The 19,883-nt window shown below is 42.5% G+C and overlaps 1 long non-coding RNA gene across 1 annotated transcript in view; it reads right to left on the reverse strand.

Moving 5' to 3' along the window:
• Positions 1-4,510: 4,510 nt before the first annotated feature.
• LOC109321917 overlaps positions 4,511-19,883 on the reverse strand; it is a 19,808-nt gene continuing 4,435 nt past the window's right edge. The window contains exons 2-3 of the long non-coding RNA XR_002104217.1: positions 13,411-13,421; positions 4,511-4,522 (exon numbers count right to left, since the gene is read on the reverse strand). This is a non-coding gene — a long non-coding RNA (uncharacterized LOC109321917). The remainder of the gene's footprint in view (positions 4,523-13,410; positions 13,422-19,883) is intronic.

Raw genomic sequence — 19,883 nt, forward strand, 5'->3', positions numbered from 1 at the left:
ACTTCTCCCCAGGTCAAATATGACCCATCCACCACCACCCTCTGAGTGCGACCCTTCAGCCAATCTGCAATCCATCTGACTGTGTAGGCATCAATGCCACAGTTGCCCAATTTTTTAATAAGGATGGGGTGGGAGACGGTGTCAAAGGCCTTGCTGAAGTCCAGAAAGACTACATCCACGGCAACAACTGCATCCAAGGCTTTTGTGACCTGATCATGAAAGGCAATCTAGTTGGTCTGACATGACCTGCCCCTAATGAAACCATGCTGGTTGCCCTTGAGCATCACCTCTGAGGCCAGCCCATTGCAGATGTGCTCCATGATGATCTTCTCAAAGAGTTTCCCTAGGATTGAGGATTGAGACTAACAGGCCTGTAGCTGCCCAGGTCCTCCCTCCTCCCTTTTTTAAAGATTGGGACCACGTTGGCTACCTTCTAATCATCCGGCACCTGGCCTGAGCACCATGAGCACTTGTAAAGCCATGCCAAGGGCCCTGCACTAACCCCAGCTAGCTCCCTCAACACCCTGGGGTGGAGAGCATCTGGATTTGAACATGTCCAGCCCCTCCAGAAGCTCTCTAACCCAGTCCTCCCCAATCTGAGGTCTGGAGGCGATCCCCTCAAGTCAGTCTTGCATCATGGTGGTGAAGTCCCGGTCCCTGCCCAAGAAAACAGAGATGAAGAACTGGTTAAAGAGGTCTTCTTTCTCCTCTGGTGCAACCACCAGATTGCCCAGAGGATCTTGCAGGGGCCCCACATTTCCCAGTGCTTTCTTCATCCTCCCTATATATTTGAAAAAGGACTTTTTGTTATCTTTGATTTTGGACGCAAGTCCTAGCTCTGTGTCTGCCTTAGCTCTCCTGACAGCCCCCCTACAGGCCCAAGTAGAGGAGGTATACTCCTCTTTGGAGATAGCACCCCTCTTCCACCAGGTGTACACTGTCTTTTTGGCAATCAGGCATTCCCGGATGCCCTTGGTGAGCCAGGGGGGCTTTCAGGCACTCCTGCCCCCCTTGCTTTTTGTTGGGATGGTCATCTCTTGGGTCCTAAGTATCGTCTCCTTAAGGAATGACCACTCATCTTGGGCACTGAGTTCCCTTCCCCTTGAAAACCCCAGTGCCTCTCCCACTAATCTCCTCAACTTGTTGAAGTTGGCCCTTTTGAAGTCTAGGGCTACTGCCTTGCTGCTGGCCCTTGACACCCTGCACTGGATGGAGAAAATCAGGAAGCGATGATCACTATCACCCAGGTGGTCAAGGACCTGGAGGCCCCTTACCAGGTCATCGCCTATGGCCAGGACCAGGTCCAACAGGGCATTTCCTCTGGTGGGGCTGTGCACCTCCTGAATTAAGTGGAGGTCCTGTATCTCGGCCAGGAACCTCCTGGAATGGTCTAACCTTGCTGACTGTTCCTCCCAGCAGATGTTTGGGTAATTGAAGTCACCCATGACAACTATATCCCTTGCCTTAAGCACCTCTGCAAGCTGGCCTGAAAATTCCCAGTCCAGCTCCTCCCCTTGGTTGGGGGTTCTGTAGTAGACCCCCACCATTAAATCCCTCTCCCCTCTCGCCCCCTTGTATCTTGACCCAGAATCTTATTTCTGTCCTTCAGAGTTCTGGCCCATGCACCAGAGATACTGCATATTAAGTAATCTGTATGGCAAAAGAACTGATGAAATGTATTCCATCCTGAAACAAGAAAATAATGGTTTCTACTTTGTGCCTGGGATAGCACAGCTATGTATCACCCTTCACTATGTGTGGTTTGTGGGGATACAGCCTAGTCCCTAGGATTTATGTAGCATATTAATAACATGCTTTTTCCTGCAAAAAGATCAAGCAATTCAAAACTGCAGGAAACCCTTTAGGTGCTTAGAAATATGGAATCTTCTACAGGCACAGCCCATACGTAGGCTGCCTATCTGTATTCCATAGTCCAATTTAATCATAGAATCATCAAAAGTTAGGGTTGGAAGGGACCTCAGGAGGTCATCCAGTCCAACCCCATGCTCAAAGCAGGACCAACCCCAACCAGATCATCCCAGACAAAGCTTTGTCTAGCCAGGTTTTGAAACCCCCTCAAGGATGGGGGGGATGTGGGCACGCTAGAAGGGAGGAATAGGCTGCAATCAGACCTAGACAGGTTACAAGGGTGGGCAGATGAGAACAGGATGGAATTCAACACTGACAAGTGCAAAGTGAAGCACCTGGGGAAGAACAACTGGCACCATACCTACAAGTTGGGGAACTCCATTCTTTTCAGAACAGAGGCAGAAAAGGATCTTGGAGTCATCATTGATTCCAAGATGAACATGGGCTGGCAGTGTGGGGATGCAGTTAGGAAGGCCAGCTGTACCTTGTCATACATCCACAGATGCATCTCAAGCAAGTCTAAGGAGGTGATACTCCCTCTCTATGCGGCACTGGTCAGGCCACAGTTGGAGTACTGTGTCTAGTTTTGGGCGCCACACTTCAAGAGGGATGTGGACAACATGGAGAGGGTCCAGAGGAGGGCCACTCACATGATCAGGGGGCAGCAGGGCAGGCCCTATGAGGAGAGGCTATGGGACCTGACTCTGTTCAGCCTCCTCAAGACAAGGCAGAGGGGGGGATCTAGTGGCCTGTTATAAACTAGTCAGAGGGGACCAGCAGGCACTGGGGGGAGTCCTTGTTCCCCCTGCCAGGAGTGACCAGGAATAACGGTCATAAGCTGGCAGAGGGTAGATTTAGGCTAGATATCAGGAGGCGCTACTTCACGGTCAGGGCAGCTAGGATCTGGAACCAACTTCCAAGAGAAGTGGTGCAGGCTCCTACCCTGGGGGTCTTTAAGAGGAGGCTAGATGTACTCCTTGCTGGGGTCGTTTGACCCCAGTACTCTTTCCTGCCATGGCAGGGGGTTGGACTAGATGATCTGCTCAGGTCCCTTCTGACCCTAGAAACTATGAAACTATGAGACTATGATGGAGCTCCCTCTGCCTCTTTAGGTAACCTGTTCCATTGTTTACTACTCTCTTAGTAAGGAAAATCCTTCCTCATCCTTCCATAGCCTTCCCAATCCTTCCATAGTCACTGTTAACCATCCATTCAGTAAAATACCCGGAGTGAACCTTCCACTTTGTGGAGATTTCTGATACAGTAGATAGACACTCAGAGACTTATCCCATTTTCAAAAGACTTGACCTATTAGTTCATTCAGATATAGCAAGGAGCTTTCACCATGATTCATACAAGAAGTCAAGCCCTTAAGTATTTCTTTTGTGACCTTACCATGTCCCCTCCCAATATACACACCCTTCCCCTGACACAACACCACAGGTATTGGAATATGAAGAGTCTCACAAAAGTTGCCTCACTAACTTCCCAACAAAATTAACAACATACCTTTTATGACAGATCATTGATAATGCTATTTATCCAGGTCTTCTTTATGGAGATATCTGAACAAAAAAGAGAGGGGGGTAGGGGGCTTCTTTGACATTATGAGTTAAATTTAATCATTGTGCTAATGCACACTATAAACCTAGGTTTGCTGAGTTCAGTTAATTTTGTTTATGTTCCCTAGTTGAAACACATAATTTTTTTTTTAATTGTATTATGAGCCATAAAAGATTTCTTCTGGGACTATTCCACAATGAGCATATGTTTTTGATTAATTTCTCTTAGAATTCTTTTTTGTTGTTGTTGCTCTTTCAGTACTACACAATAAGCTTTTTTCCCAGTGAAATAAATTGGTAGAATGTCTTTTTTTTTTTACAGAAGAAATGTTCAATCTAAAGTAAAATCTATATAATTTACAAAATCAGACTTCTTACATTTGTTTTATCATTTGCTTAACTATGCAATATACAATTTGCTGAAAGTGTCTTTAAAACACAATTTATATAGGATAAGAATAGTGGCTGTGATTAGTGGCAAAAGAAGAAAAATAAGGAATATAACCACTGAACAATAAAAAAAAAACAGTTGGAAGAAGAGCATTTACAGTATTGGCCAAATTCTTTTTTTCACTTTTTCCATTTCTAGCAGAGTTAGTGAGAATACAATTTTGTCTCACAACTTTCCTTTCAGTTTTACCTGTACATCTAATAAATGTATCCTCCTAAGTTCTCCTTAGGCATCTTTGGAAACTTTATGAATTATTCAGACTATGTAAACACTTCTCTTTCTCTCTTTCTCCCATCAGTAAACATATCAAAATGTGTTTATCTTTATTACTATGCATTAAAACATTGGCCTAGATCTTATTCTGCCTCTTATACCTCTTAGATTTAGCAGTTGCTTGCCCAACATATATGTCTCCCCTCATGCGTGGGATCTTATTCCAGCCAAGGTGTTGCATAGCCTCAAAGGACAACCTTATGCATTGAAATCCAACTACAAAGGGAGAAAAAATGACTACCTACACAGGAAAATCTCCCTGACACAACGACTGCATTTTTTGAAGTAGAATAGCGGGATATTTTCTCCACATGTGTAGTAGCCAGTGCACATGCCCAGGAAGAAAGACACCTGATTCTCATGGTTTCTGAGCTTAAACAATATGAACACACACCTTTTACCATATTTTTCTGGTATAATCTGCCACACATATTACATATAATGTGTGAATATAAAACACACCCTATTTTTTTTTTTTTAAAGTAGCATGAAGAAAATTTTATCTTGTTTAAATATCTGAGTAGCAGCAGCTAGGGAGCCAGGCCTGCTCCTCAGTCTGCTGCCAGTCTTGTGCACTGGATGGATTTCATAAACTGGTCCAGCACACTGGGTCTAGGACTGTGCACTAGATCCAACCACATAGAGTGGGATCTGTAGCCATGCAGCCCAATCTGGTATAGTGGGTCTGGGACCATGTGACTACCCTAATGCAGCACAGTGGACCCAACCCCATGTGGCAGCTCTGGAACTGTTCAGCCAAGAGCATTCCAGGTTTTGCATTGGATCATGCGTCTGGAGGTTCCTCTTGGCTCCAGAGATATATTCTGGGTCCAAATCCATATGCTGGTTCCAGAGCCATGTGCAGGGTCTTGCCCTCCAGGTCTTATTCTGTGTACTGGCTCTGCAGCTCCTGGGTCTAAACTGTCAGGTCTAAACTGGCATGTGGCCCAAGAACCAGTATGCTGTCCTGGACATGGTGCACCAGGTGTGATCCAACAAACAGACTCAGACCCAGCCTGAGGTCCTGGACTCAGCATTTTAGGTCTGATCTTGCATGTGGCTCCAGAGCCAGTGCATTTGTCAAACCTGGCATGACAGGTCTGGGTCTATGTGTAAGGCAGATTTGGCATGATGAGTCCAGTTTAGCTGTGCACCAACCCAGCTCAATCCAGTGCACAGATGGGGCAGGAGGATCCTGTACATTTGGCAATGAGGGAGGGAGCACTGGCACTATTAATTGGCATGGCTTTCAGAGCTGCAACAATTAATGTTTCCACTGCTAAACACCATGCCACCATTCCTCACCAAATATTCAGAAAGTCCCCAGAATATCAGACTATGGGCTAAAAAGGGTTATAAATCTTTGTTGCTGAACAGGTTCATGGGACAGCTAAAAATTAAATATATATGGGACCAGAAGGAGATTAAGGAAGAGGGAGTGTAAATCTGTGGTCTAGTGAAATGAGTACTACCATGGGAGAAAGGCAAACCTGGGTTCTAATCGTAATTTCGCTTATACATTTTATCTGATAACTATGTAATGAAAAATGCAGGAACAGAATGCTTTTCTTGACTAAGTACAAATATTCAAAAAGCCTGAGGCTGAATCAATTCAATCCTTGTAGGTTAGGCTAAGCTGTGTAGATAAAACTGATGAGCAAGTGAACAGACATTCACTTTTGATTTAAAAAATGCAACCATATGTCTGCAGTGGCCCAGGCCAGAAGCTGAGGTTGCTAGAACAGGCTTTCCTGTTTGACTGGAGCAGACAGCTTGGGGCAAGGTTAGCCTATCCCACCTGTGAGGTGGGGTTTGTGGAGGAGGTCCAAAGCATCCTGGGATGCTGGGGACAGTGAGTTAATTTAAATCTGGAGGGGTCTGGGACAGAAGTTCAATAAACTGATTTAACCTAAATCAGTTAAGTTTAATAGTACATCCATCCAGGTTTATCTTAAATTAGTTTCAGCCATTTTTAAAACCATTTATGTGCACCATGAGTGACTTGTGCCTCCTGAATCTGGGGGAAAAGTGGGGGGGCACCTGCAGAAGCCACCAATGGTGCCGGCCCTGTTACAGGGGAGGTACCAGTCCTACTGACAGCATCAAAGTCAGCCATCAGTGGGGGCGCTGGCCCTGTCGGGGGGGGCACATGCACCCCTATACAACCCCTACCAATCACCTATGAGGTGCTCTGAACTTCTGTAGTGTTACAGATTTGAACCAGTTTCTGATCACTTATACCAGTTTCTGTGTAATTTCTGTTGCTAGCCCTTCTGTCCAAAGTGACTCACATTCCTTTCTATCTAGTGACCTGTTTTTCTTCATGCACGATCTCAGCTTCAGTCACCTGGAGTGTTTTTCTCTATTAATTTTGGTGGTTGGAGGGGATACAATTTTAGACAGACTCGGCATATAAGTTCAGTGTGATTTTAATGGTTATTTTGGAAGAAAAAAGGTAGACTTAAAACTGGAACATTAAAGTACTATACTCAAAAAGACCTGAGGCAGAGAAGCATATGGAGAGAAGACAATGTCTGCAATGGTTGTTTGTGCTTTAACTATGGTGACAGCAGTAAGTCAGCCAGGCCTAATGTAGACAAAGACAAGTCAGAATATTTTTTTTAAAAAAGCACAAATGATGATGGCAAACTTCCTGAGCCAAGACAATTCCTGACATTGAAGGAAGTACAATTTTTATAGTACTAGGCAAGAATTTACAAGCCCCAGCAATGTGCACACAGCCTACTCCAAAAGAATGATATCAGCACCATTAGTTCAGAGGAATTCTTCAGCGGTAAAATGGATGTTGTTGTTACAGAAGACAAATGAACTATCAGCCTGAAAGAAAATGGAACATTTATTCATTTTAAATTGGCCACAGGTGCACAAGTTAATTTAGTGCCTGAAATAGGTATATCAGCATTAAAAGAAAAAAATGTATACTGTAGAAGGTAACAAAATGGTGATCTTATCCCCTCAGGGAATGTGTAAACTAATTATATAGGTAAAGGAGAAAAAGTGTGGTAGGAAAAGCAGTAATCACTGAATTAAAATCAGGCCAAGATTTAGGCCTTATAGGGATCCGGGTGTACAGGGACCAAAAGACTTGAGTAAGGGTTTGCAGACATCTTCTTGAGATCTTAGGGAAGTCTTCATGAGAATATGGAATAAAGGTGAAAGAGTTCAACTCTCTCACAAGCCATACCTTTAGAAAAGTTCCATATACCTTAAAGTAGTGGTTAAAAAAGAGCTGGTTAGGCTTATTATTGTGGAAGTCAGGGAGAAAACAGAAAAATCTGAGTAGCTGTGCTCATTTTTCACTGAGCTTTCTACTCATTTATAACCTCCAATAAATATATTAAAAATGAATATTTTAAACTACCTACACAGAGAAAAAAAGAGAGAGGTTGCTGATACCAAACATGTTTTATGCTGGTGATGGCTAGAAAATGATATGTAGAGGTTTGTTTTTAGGAATTCACTTGTAGGTTAAGTAGATATCCTTTAGAACAGTGGTCCAGGGGGATGACAAGAGTTAATTAGTTTCTAAAAGCCTGTTTGTGACAAAGTTTCCTTCAAGTCTCACTGTGTCTGGAGCAGGCATAAGCAGACTGGGAAATCTACAAGCTGTTCCATAACTTGAGAAAGGCTTGCTGTGTTTCTTAGGTCACAGTGACCAGGTGCAGAGCCCTTGGGATTTTCAGTTTTGGTGGATAGACCAAATTAGGAGGCCATAGTATGCCCATATTAAGACACTAGGAAATAACCAAGTTAAGATGTGTGCATATGATGGGTTTGTGAAACAGAGGAATATGCTGACAGGACAGAATGTGGAGCATAGGGAGACAAATCAATGATGCAAAAGTATGAAGAGTCATCAGAGGAGGAAAAAGATATAAAGGAATGGATTTCAGAGCAGCAAAGGGTTCCTGATGGGGGAACCCAAGGCCACCATGGACAGAGGGTACACCATCTACCAATCTCATCCACCCCACTGCTCCTGACATTCACAGGGTTAATCTTGCATACTGGCCAGATGCATCTTCCCTCAGTGAACCCTAGGGCTGGTAAATATAGAATTGGGGTGGGTGTTTTTGTTTGCCTTCTCTGCATTATTCTTATCTGCTATCACTCTGTATCTATAAAATATGCCTATTATTGAATGGAAGAAATTGTGGTCAGTCTGAGGATTTAGGTCTATCTGGAACAAGGTATCTCAGTCATAAATCCAGTGCCAACACCTGGTACCTATAAGAAATACTGACTGTACACTCAGGTTCTTCTGTTCTTCAACCATTTCCTTGTAGCTGTCCAGAAAGACCAACTTCTCCTCAAGAAGCAGGCCTAACCTTTTTCCTGAAGGTATCACCACTTCTCATGATCCTCTCTGGACTTATTTTTCCTTCAGCATCCTAGATTTCCTATGGCTTCTTCTTCTTCCTTTTAGAATAAGCTGGTCCTAGTCTTTATATTCTCAGCAACCTCTAAATGATTAATGATTTATTTTATCCAGTACTTTTTTCTGCTGACTCATGTGAAAAATCACTCTGTCCCATGAAGTGCTTCAATTTAATATTCTGTATGATGGGATCTAGTATTGTGAACTTTTTCAAAGTAGAAAATAAGCCCCGTGAAAACTGTGGCCCTGCTCCATTAGACTTACAATCTAATCAGAAAAAGGGTGGAATATAATTATTATTTGCCCCGTCTTTACAAATAGAACAGAGTTACAAAGAGATTAATATTTCCCATATAATCTGTTGTGGAATTGTGAAATGTGAACTTCAGTAGAAGTTTGAGCTGAGTCTCCTGAATCCCTGAAGAATACTTTAATCGTAAGACCACTTCCATATAATCTGATTGCTTTTGTTCATATATAAATGAGTGTATAAAGAACATTTTATCATAAATCTTGTATATTTAAAACAGTTTTAGAGAATCCCCTTCAATGCCTGAATTCCTTAGGAAAAAGTTGAATTTGTAATATATTGTTATAGTTCATAAGCACTTTCTATTGCTTTTTAGTAGTCATCGTGAGTCCCTGTACAATTTTATTCTTCTCATAACTGTCACTTGCTGTTACAGAATCAATAGCCCTTCTTACACATAATTTAAATAGATACATTTAAATGATATATATAACAGACCTAAACTTCTGTCTTATAAGTAAGTGTGTTACTCATGAAAGGAAGACTACAAATACTTGCTTAAAAAGGCATAGTCCAGCTGGGTTATAGCAAACTTTTTGTTCTACATATTTCTTTCTATGGGACCCTCTAGATATTCAGGTAAAGGCATGATAGGATCTGATGTATGATCAACATGATTGCACCTCCTGCCTTACTATATATTTATGGGATCACATATCAGATCCTATCATGCATTATTACCAGCATAGGGCGAAGCTGAAATTGCCATCCCAGGCTCCCCCTGCACTGGCAAGTAGAAAGCTCCCACAGTTGTGAGTCCCACAGCTGGAAGGACAGGGAAGTCCCAGTTGGTGGGACTCTTGGTCCTGGCAATGCCCCACACCTGTGGGGAGAGGGAGAGTCCTATCATCTGTGTCACTCTGTCCTAGGAACCATGGGGCAGTGCCAGGGCTGAGAGTTCCCTTGGCTGTGAGATGGGTAGCCCCAGCTCACAGGGCTTCCAGCCACAGGGAGAGACCCTGCTGCATGTGCAAATGAGGATAGAGACTGGCTATAAAGTTATTGCATATTTTCCAGCTCTAATGTGATAGCTGGTTGGACCTTTTTATGCTGTGGTAGTTAATTTACATATGTAGCCAGTCTAAATTAATTTCACAATTAACTTGGTAATTGAATGATATATTTGATGTGGAGAGTGGTCCTAAATGGCTTAGGCTTTTAGCATTATGCTGTTCTTATAATTGAAGTAGAAGAAGCTGCTTAGGCAGAAATTACCACATTTTGGTGAGGTCACCATACAAATTAGAACTAAAATGAGAACACCCAATATAATTCTAATTGTAGTCTTCTGTAAACTTGGACCTGAGCCAGCTGAACAGGGAGAAAAAAATTAAATGGAGGTAGAAAAAAAGAAAAGGAAAGAAAATTATTCTTCCAACATGTAGATCCACAAAATGTGGACTCAATCTTTTATACTTTTCCCTCCTACTATAATAATGGTAGTCTTCCCTAAATTTTGTTAATTAAAGACCTTCCTACTTAATTTTAAAAAATCTCTCTCTCATTCTGGTTATTTTCTCCTAAAGAAATACTTTAAAAAGAGTATGAGACAACAAAGATTATACTTTTTTGATATAGAATATAGAAGTTTTATGTTTCAAAAAGAATAAAAAGAGATGTAAATCAAGATAGTTTCTGACAAAATTGTCCTCCTAGCAAAAGAAGTCATAATGGTATTTTTAAAAAATCTACTGAGATCTACAGGATACCGAGAGGGTGAAGGCAGCGGGGGAGGCGGGGTGGAATATTGTCTTTGAACATTTTTGCACATTCACTTTTTTTTCCTTGGGTAGACTTTCCCCTAAAACCTGGAATTTCTTGGGGACAGTACCTTTCATCTGAAACACAGCAACACACACAACCATACAGTAAGTCTAGTAATACCCTTGTTGTTTCAGTTTTCTGGAAGGAAATTACTTAGTTACTGTGAAAAACTTGGTTTGAGAATTTCATCTTTTTTCCCCCCAAGGATGAAAAACCTAATAGGGTTCAGTCAAAACATAATACAAATATTTAAGTGGAACTTAAAATAGATATGAATGGAAAAGAGATAAATTCTTTCATTTTCCCTAACAAAACACTAATTAAAGGTAAAGTATTTAAGCAGAGTTTGCCTGTAAGCAGCAAAGTCCTTGATAAGGGGTAGGGTTTTTTTTTTAATGAGCAACCAAATAATTTAATAAATAAGAGTTGCTTGAAAAACAAAAAGCAAAATAGAAAAATTATCTTGAAATCCCCAAATAAAATTCCTTTAATTTTATAACAATTTCATAAAATAGTCACACAAAATCATTACAGTTACTTTCCCTGAAATTTTAACTTCCCAAATTTTTAATCCATTTTTTTCATGAACTGCTTCACAATGGATAGTACCAAACAAATCAATTCTTAGAACTTCAGATGTTTGAATAATTTTAAGCCCCTTCATTCTATTTCAAAGAACAGTGGGGTCTGGGACAGACATTGCATAACCAGTTTGACCCAAATCAGTTAAGTCTGATACTACCTTCAACCAGATTTATCTCAAACTGGTTTGGGCCATTTTCAGACTGGTTTATGTGCACTGAATGTCTGTTCTGTTAAAGGTTTAAACCAGTTTCTGATCATGTAAACCGGTTTATGTCTAATGTTTGTCCCTAGCCTGGGAAACACCAAATTTGCCCTATTATGTCAGGAAAATAGACACCAAGCAGTCAATGGAATTTCAACTTGAACCAAATCTTATGTAGTGATGGTCAACCTTTTGGTCCATGGGCTGAATGAATAGCTGAGACTCAAGGGCCAAATCCCTTGTGAGTTGGGCTCTCAAAGCCTCGTGCTGCCGCAGCCTGGATCTGTGTGCCCAAGTGTGCACTGGATTTGGGTCCTGTGTTACCCCAGTCCCGTATGTCCTATGTAGCATGCAGGGCTATGTTATGTGGCTAGCCAGGGTCCTGACAGGTCTCAAAAATGGAATCAGGGGACTATGAATTAATACTGCAACCATTCCCCCACCACCAAATTTTCAGACCCAGGGGAGCCCAGTGAGATAAATGAGCCGACATTTGGCCCTCAAGCCATGGATAGAACAACCCTGCTCTTACCCTTAGTAATGTTCAAATCAAAAATGATACTTTGTAGCATAACAATTGGTGGGTGAGCAGGGTGCAAAACCTAGGCACTGCCTGAGCAGGGGGGGAGGGGAGGCAGGGAGGAGTCCGGGCTCCCTCTTCCATGCCCTTTCCCCTCTCCTTGTCCCACTGCACTGTGCACCATCCTTGCAGTAGCTCTGGGTCCAATGTCGGGGGGACAGAGCAGCAGTTGCCATGGCAGCATCTGGATGGCAGAGGTGGTACACTATACAGAGGAAGCAGCCAGCAGAAACAGGATGTTGAGGAGAAGGTATCAGCTAGGTTTGACTTTTTCATTTCTTCTTTTTTTTTTGTTTAACGCTGAAAATCAGGTTTAAAATTGTTTTTCAATACATGGCATGAGCAAAAAAAATTAAAAAATTAAAAAAGAAGGAAACATCTCCCTTTTGAATCTTGGAGTCAGGATTGACTCCAGTTTCAATATGAGTCGCCAATGTCACGAAGCAATAGGCAGAGCCAACCGCACCCTGTCATGCATCAACAGGGGCATCACTAACAGGTCCAAAGAGGTCTTGCTCCCCCTCTATGCGGTGCTGGTAAGGCCACAGCTGGAGTACTGTGTCCAGTTCTGGCGCTGCACTTTAAGAAGGATGTGGAGAACCTGGAGACGGTCCAGAGGAGGGCCATTCATATGGTTGAGGGCCTATGAGAAAAGGCTAAGGGACCTGAATCTCTTCAGTCTCCACAAGAGGAGACTGAGGGGGGATCTTGTGGCTGCCTACAACCTTATCGGGGCCAGCAACAGGGACTTGGGGACAGTCTGTTCACCAGGCCCCACCCCTTGGAGTCACCAGGAACAATGGCGACAATCTGAGGGAGGATAGGTTTAGGTTAGATATTAGGAAGAACTACTTCACGGTAAGGGTGACCAGAGCCTGGAATAGGCTTCCCAGAGGTGGTGCTCTCACCTTCCCTGGAAATCTTCAAGAGGAGACTGGATAGACACCTGGCTGGGGTCTTATGACCCCTGCCACCCCCAGTGCTCATTCCTGCCCATGGCAGGGGGTCGGACTCGATGATCTGCTTAGGTCCCTTCCAACTCATTGATTCTATGATTCTATAATTCTATAATTTTAGCAACAGCTGGCTGGCTTGCCTTGCTTCTGCTGGCCACTGCCCCTGCACCATGCAACATCACTGCCTATGGCATAGAATTGGGCAGTTCTGCCTCTGGATGCTTCTACATTTATAACTGAGTAGCCAGAACTGTGCTTGCTAGTTAAGTTCGTGCTTCTGCCTTCACTTCTTCTCCAGAAAGAAGACCTTTTTGTATTTCCTTCAGAGCCAAATTAAATTTATTCCGGGAGTAGAATCTTGCTCATTTATCTTGTGTGTATGGAGAAGTCAGTGAGATGGCTGCACACCAATTGCAAAACAGGATATGACTTGAAGGACCAAATCTTGTTGGAAATAACAAATAAATGGGCTTTATTCCACACAAAAACCTAAGTAAAAGAATACACATTTCCCATTACAGACATAGCCAAGCATTACTAGGCATAGGTAAGAAATATATAAATTATATTTCCTCAACCTTAGCAGGTTAAGGGTAAGCAGATGTGTGCAATGAATTGTAAGATTACAAACCCAACCAATTTTTGGAAGTAATGTTAAAAAATTCTACATAAATCAAGCTCATTCAGTTTTCAATGGGAAAATGTATTAGTTTCAAGTCAGTTTAACTTTACTCCAAGTAAATCTAAGATGCTTAATGAGAACTGGAGTATGAGTTTTTTTGCCTTCCTCCTTCCCTTTGGATTGGGCACACAATCCAGGCCACATTTTCCATGATCCAGTTGGGCCAATTTTGACTCCATGGGCTATCATGGGAGATGTTAGCTAGCCAAGGAGTCTGGCCCACTGGGGAAAAACAAGTCATGATGGGCCCAAACTTTGAGTGACTTGACACTCAGCATTTAGAAGTTTGGACATACTATATATTTTCCATATCTTTCTAGTCTGCAATGGAACACAAATGCATTTCGAAATATTCCATGTGGGATGACAATTTGGATTTTGTTGATTTGAATTTTGATTGTTAATCAGCACCACACACTTTATACAAGTTTAGAACCTACTTCCGGCCACTCTATATATTATGTGCATATCAATTAAACTTATGAAAAGCAGATATCAGAAGTGCTACCAAGTCAGAATTCACCATTTACTCAAACTGGTGGCAACACTTGATACTCACTGTTCACTCTTTTACCCTGAGTGTAAGTGCTGAACAAGGTACCAGGCATTTAAGAACTAAACTAACTGTCTATAATTTTAAATAGAGTGGTCCTTCCTGTCTCTAAAATCTGTTTGATCTTTTCTTGAACAGCAGCTATTAGGCTTTGAATAACACATTCTTCTCTTAGCAGACAGAAATAAGGGATAATATTTTTTAAAAGGAAGATACTTCTGTTCCTTAATTGATCGTTATTACAATGATGTGACTTGATGGGAAAAATGTTCTGTATCAAATCCTAAGTGTCACTGCTAGGCAGCTTCCTGTGAATGCTGCCTGCATATTAATTATGATGCGGGGTTCATCTTAGTCAAATATTCTGCTTTTTTGAAAAAAATGAAAAGAAAGGAACTGGATGTGAGAACAGGCATCAGTTATTCTGAGCAAAACTATAGAAACCTCCTCTGGACCTAGCAGGGCTGTAGTTACTAATGACAAATATGTGAACACTATAGCAGAAAAGATTAGCAAATCCCTTGCTACAAACTTTTCCTTCCATATCAATCCAATTCTCAAGGACAATTCAAGGAGAGAAAATAAATGAAGATACAGGTAACAGGTACATTCAAGCAAACTGGTTTCCAGTATTTTTTTGGCCATATGCTTGTGTTACATTATAGCAGCTGACTTACTTCTACAGATGTTTAGGAGTCACAAGAAATCAAATGATTTTCAACAGGAAAGAAAAGACAGCTTTCATAAAAGAAGGAATTGAGAACTGGAAGAATCACATTTCTGAACATGAAAGTTCAGAAGTCCATAAGGAAACAAGTATGTAATCACAAATAACACTGATGTAATTTGGGTCCTTGATTCTGGTTGTAAGAAACATTGAGGAAGTTGCCAAATGCATTTGAAACAGCTATGGTATTCAAACTTTTACTGTCCCGGTAAAAATGACATATTGAAAGAGTGGGGAAAATACAAAGCAGATATTAAAATGAAGATGTCAGAATGATAGCTGGTTATCCTATTCAGAACACGAGACAGAGTTCCTGAGCAAATGGAGCACATCTCCCAATTCTCAGTAACCTTTTCAGTTTTCAAATCTCCAAAGTCCAGTATGTAAAAATATACTGATATCTTTTCACAGATACACAAAAAATATCATTTCATTCCTCTAGCAAGCCGTAGTCTCATATTCCATTCAAGGACCAATTGAAACTTTTCCAGTATCTTTGTTCTAGGTATTTTTTCACTGTATTTTGAAAATTTAAAAGCTGAGACTCTAAGCCTGCAAACATTTATCATACGATTAACTTTACTCTGAAGAGAGCCTTACAGTTATGGAGAAAGGTTAAATTACAGCAATTTAACAATGTCACAGGCCTACCACAGAAACAATGATGTTCAGCAGCTGTCCATCTGCCCAGTCTTATCCTGAGGTAAGTGAAAAATAACAGGGTAAGCTTTTCTCTGAATTAAACAGGACTCAATTGCTTCAGGATATCTTTCATTTACTGCAGGGTTAGAGTGAGTGCACTGAAAATAACTGTTCTCCAACAACTACCCAGTTCTGATATGCTGAAATTTGTAACAGGAAAGCCTTGCCCTTTTAGAAAGAACAGGCAGCCCTGTTGAAGAAGCCCAGCTGTGGGTCTTCGGAGGATGAGGGAGTGTCCCACTAGAAGCTTAAAACCATAAAAGAGAGCAGCAAGAGGCAAACTGGGTTAAGGAGCAGTTTGCAGGGAGGAGGCAAACTGTGACCCAAGCAAGACTGCTATAAGGAATAGGCCATGTTGCTCTGCAGGGCTCAGAGCCAAAGGTTACCTCCTACTGCCAGGAAGAGGGCAGAGGGCTTTGGTTTATCTGTTTGGATTGTATACAAATACTGGATTTCTTTATTTGAAAGCCTGGCTAAGGAATTCTTAAGGGAGCAAAGACAGCTTGCAGGGGCCAGGAAGCTAAGCCATCCACTTACATATGCATATATGCACACACACATAGGACACTTATACACAAACATCAAAGCTGATATAATGTGCTGGCCACACCCAGCTAAAGTTAGAGGGAGAGACGCATGCTGGGACCCGCACTTTCATGTGCCCTCCAATTCTACTAGCCATTCACCCTTCCAGCCTTTCATCCAAACCCTCACAGCCAGACCCCGACCCACTGACTGATGCTGAGATTCCACAGACACCACCAAAGACCATGGACAAATCAGCCATGTCCATTTCTACCAGCCAAACTGGACATGCAGGGACATGAGGGATCTCATTACCATCTGGAGCAAGAAAGAGATCCTGCGCCAGCTCCAGAAAGCACACTGCAACAGGGATCTTTTGAAGCACATCACCCAGCAGTTGCAGGTGTAGGGCTAGAACAGGGACTGGCTACATGGTGTGCCAAGACCAAAATTATGAGGAGTCGGTACAATATGTGCTAGATGTCAACAAGATGTTTGGGGGATGGAGGTAGATCATATTTTTAATGAGGAGCTATCCCACTTCCTCACCAAGGACAGGGCTGGTGACACCCCACACACCTATGGTACCACAGGGGGTAGAAGGAATCCCCAGCAGGGACCCTTCCAGAGAAGGAGTAGGTACAAGGAGGTCCCAGGATGGTTGCACAACCAGGTGCCCAGCAGCAGGTTACCAGGGTACACAGAGCAAGAGTACAGTCATTGGAGTCAGGTCCTGAGGAGTCTGGTGGTCTGCGCATCAGCACAGGATGTGGGAGCTGAGGTTCTCTGCAGAGTGCCAGCTGATATTTCTAGTGATGTACTGATGTGCTAGAGGTGGATTTCAGTACATACATTATATACATAAATACTTGTAAATTACTTTTCTTTGTTTCTTATTCCTACCCATCATTTTTGATTCCTAGTAGAAAATGTAAACACTGTGAATATAATTTAAAAATCTTTTCTTAGTACTATCTCCGTGAATATTCATGTAAAAATTCTCAAAAGCCATTATACAACATGGCAGCTGACTCAGCATTGTGAAAGAGGAGACCTTTATAGTTAAAAGTGTAGACATGTAGAAAACAGAATAACATTTTTACAGTTGTGTAGTTACCTTTTAACTGCAAAGATCATTTAAACTTTGGAATGCATTACCCAGAGATGTTATAGAATCTCTATCATTAGAGGATTTAAGAGGCAACTATCTGTTGCGAATGGTTTAGGCATAATTGGTCTTGCCTTAGAGCAAAGAGATGTCCTTTTGAGGTCTCTGCCTGTTCTATTGTCTTTTATCACTGACTCTAAACTCCATATGCATTACATCGTGTGCAGATTACACATCTTCTGAAAGCTATGATTCGTCTATATCAAACTAGATTTTTCTTCTGAATCTGTTTTCATTTCTTCTTACTTTTTCCTAAGAAAATTCAGAATTCTTAATTTCAGTTAGGTTGAGACAAATCCTGGACCAAATTAAGTTTTCAAACAATTTAGGAACTCTTATGGAAAGGTAAGAAAGTATACACAGATTTATAGTACATCTAAAATGTGCTTCTAATATTTTTACTTTCTTTTTTTAGAGCCCTTTGCAAATATTCATCCATTCTTTTAAAGCACTCTGTTGAAATTGGTAAACATGACACTTTACAGATGGGAAACCTCTGAGATAGAAGTCATGAGACTTACTCAAGATGTTACAGCTGGGATTAGAACAAATAATTTCCTGGTTTCTAGTCTCATGCTAAAAACATTTTCATATTTCTGAAACAGAGCACATAACTGGGTTCTTTGCTGTTGCCTTCAAAATGTACAAGACCTGTATGTTACAGCACTAAATCTTTACTAACCTACTGTTCTTTGTTAAATAGAATACGTATAGGGTTTTTTAACCATATGTGCTAACTTCTTAGAATTCCCTTTTTAATTACAATTACATAGCCCAATGTAAATGAGCTCCCTTGTTCAATAAAAGCTATCTTCCTAATGTGGTGGGCTTGCCTATCTTTGCCTGGTTCCTTGGGCTTAGAGAATTGCCAAAGCAATTAGTGGGGCAAACCCACCAATCCGAGACCACCAGGGGAGGAGCTTCGGGAGGAGTCCACCCTGCCCCTATGTTGGGGTGAGGTGAGGAATGAACCTAATTGAAGACTGTGCTCCACCTCCCCGCAATTGACCAGTCTTCAAACTTGGGGCAGAGCCCCAAAAGGATATATAAGGAGCTGCATGCACACCATGCGAGAGAGATGACAAGGGACAGAGAAGAAAGAAGAAACTGGTACTGAGGAAGAGCTACCCAGGGGATGCTTCCAGTTGCCCTGAAGAGCCCAAGGACTCTATCATCAGACAGGAGTGGCAGGTTGCTGTGTCCCCAACCCCTCGCCACAAGATAGCATAGTGAGCCAGTGCAGGTGTAGCTGCATGGAGTGTCTGAGAGGGACTGGGACCTTGGGAGCAGCTCAAGGTGACTCAGGTCTCCAATCCTGGCACAAGACCAGACAGTGCAGGTGTTGCTGCTTGGAGGGTCCAAGGGGGACTGGAACCCTGGGAGCCACTTGAGGCAGCTCAAGTCTCAAACTCTGGCTTCGGGCTGGCACCGGTGCAGACACTGCTGCATGGTGAGTCATTGTCAGACCAAGGGCCTTTGAAGGGGGCAGTTTGGGCTCCATTCTCCACTGCCAGGTGTGAGGGCCCGTGGGCAGTGCAGGATCCACAGTGTTGTGGGCCCAGTACTGGAGCCCCGGCCCTGGGCACACACGAGGTGGCCCAGGCCCATAATCTGCTGAGAAGGCTGAGCCATCTGGGCATGTGAATGAGCCATGCATCCCACATGGGAAATGAGAAAGCACCCACTGCAGGAGCCACTTGCCTAGCTGGAGACGAAGCACCCAGAGAGGAAGAGAGAGAGAGAGAGACTCCTCTAGAGGAAGGAGGGTATTTGGGATTACAATGCCCTACATTTTGGAGTCTTTATTAATTGCTTGTTGTGTTTTCTATTCTGGAGAGTTTATTAACTTCTTATTGTGCCTTACATTTTGGGGGTGCTTACCCAAATTGCTGGGACATACCCTGTCAGGATCCATGGATGAGGTTTCTCCTGTGGGTCTTGGCGACTGCTATAATACTTGTTCTGTTAGTTGTTGACTTGAATGTAAATATGTATCTTTATCCTCCATCCAGTTTATTCTATCTCCTCCCCTTTTATTCTACATCTGAATAAACTGTGTATATGCTTAGAATATTGTGTCCTGGTCTTTCATAGTTTCATAGTTAGTAGGGTCAGAAGGGACCTGAGCAGATCATCAAGTCCAATCCCCTGCCATGGCAGGAAAGAGTACTGGAGTCAAATGAACCCAAGCAAGTGATTGTCTAGACATGTCTTAAAGATCCCCAAGGTAGGAGCCAGCACCACTTCGCTTGGAAAGTTGTTCCAGATCCTAGCCGCCTGACAGTGAAGTAGCACCTCCTGATGTCTAATCTGAATTTACCTTCTGCCAGCTTGTGACCGTTATTTCTAGTCACTCCTGGTAGTGCTCAGGGGAACGGGAACTACCCCAATGCCTGCTGGTCCCAACTGACTAGTTTGTAACAGGCCACTAGATCCCCCCTCAACCTTCTCTTGTGGAGGCTAAATAGGTTCAGGTCTTGTAGCCTCTTCTCATAGGACCTGCCCTGCTGCCCCCTGATCATGCGAGTGGCCCTCCTCTGGACCCTCTCCATGTTGTCCACATCCCTCTTGAATC

This window comes from Crocodylus porosus, unplaced genomic scaffold (genome assembly GCF_001723895.1).
Source record: "Crocodylus porosus isolate Cpor-Errol unplaced genomic scaffold, CroPor_comp1, whole genome shotgun sequence".
Taxonomy (NCBI): domain Eukaryota; kingdom Metazoa; phylum Chordata; order Crocodylia; family Crocodylidae; genus Crocodylus; species Crocodylus porosus.